Raw genomic sequence first — 391 nt, forward strand, 5'->3', positions numbered from 1 at the left:
AATTCTGCTTTCGAGCGATGTATACTATGCATAAAACCTATTCTTCAAATATTAAATATTGTACATCTTGAATCTTTTTCATATTACTAACCTTAATCTACACATACTTAAGCGAGAACGTACTGTGTATCCTGCAACAGAGGGAGCGAGAGTGCATAATGCAACCATACACGAAAAATAATAAAATATCGAATATAAGTATAAATATCATAGGAATATGTACACAGTATAAAAAGTTCAGAATATGTAAATCTAATCAATATGCTAGTAGTGGGTAAAAAAGTTTAGTGTATGAACAAGGCGGTTACGGTGTTTGGACGAAACTTCATTTTAAACTACGATTCTGGGGGATGGGAAGATACAATATGAAAAGCTGTGAGAAAGTGTTTGT

The sequence above is a fragment of the Penaeus monodon genome, chromosome 22, assembly GCF_015228065.2.
Source record: "Penaeus monodon isolate SGIC_2016 chromosome 22, NSTDA_Pmon_1, whole genome shotgun sequence".
Taxonomy (NCBI): Eukaryota; Metazoa; Arthropoda; class Malacostraca; order Decapoda; family Penaeidae; genus Penaeus; species Penaeus monodon.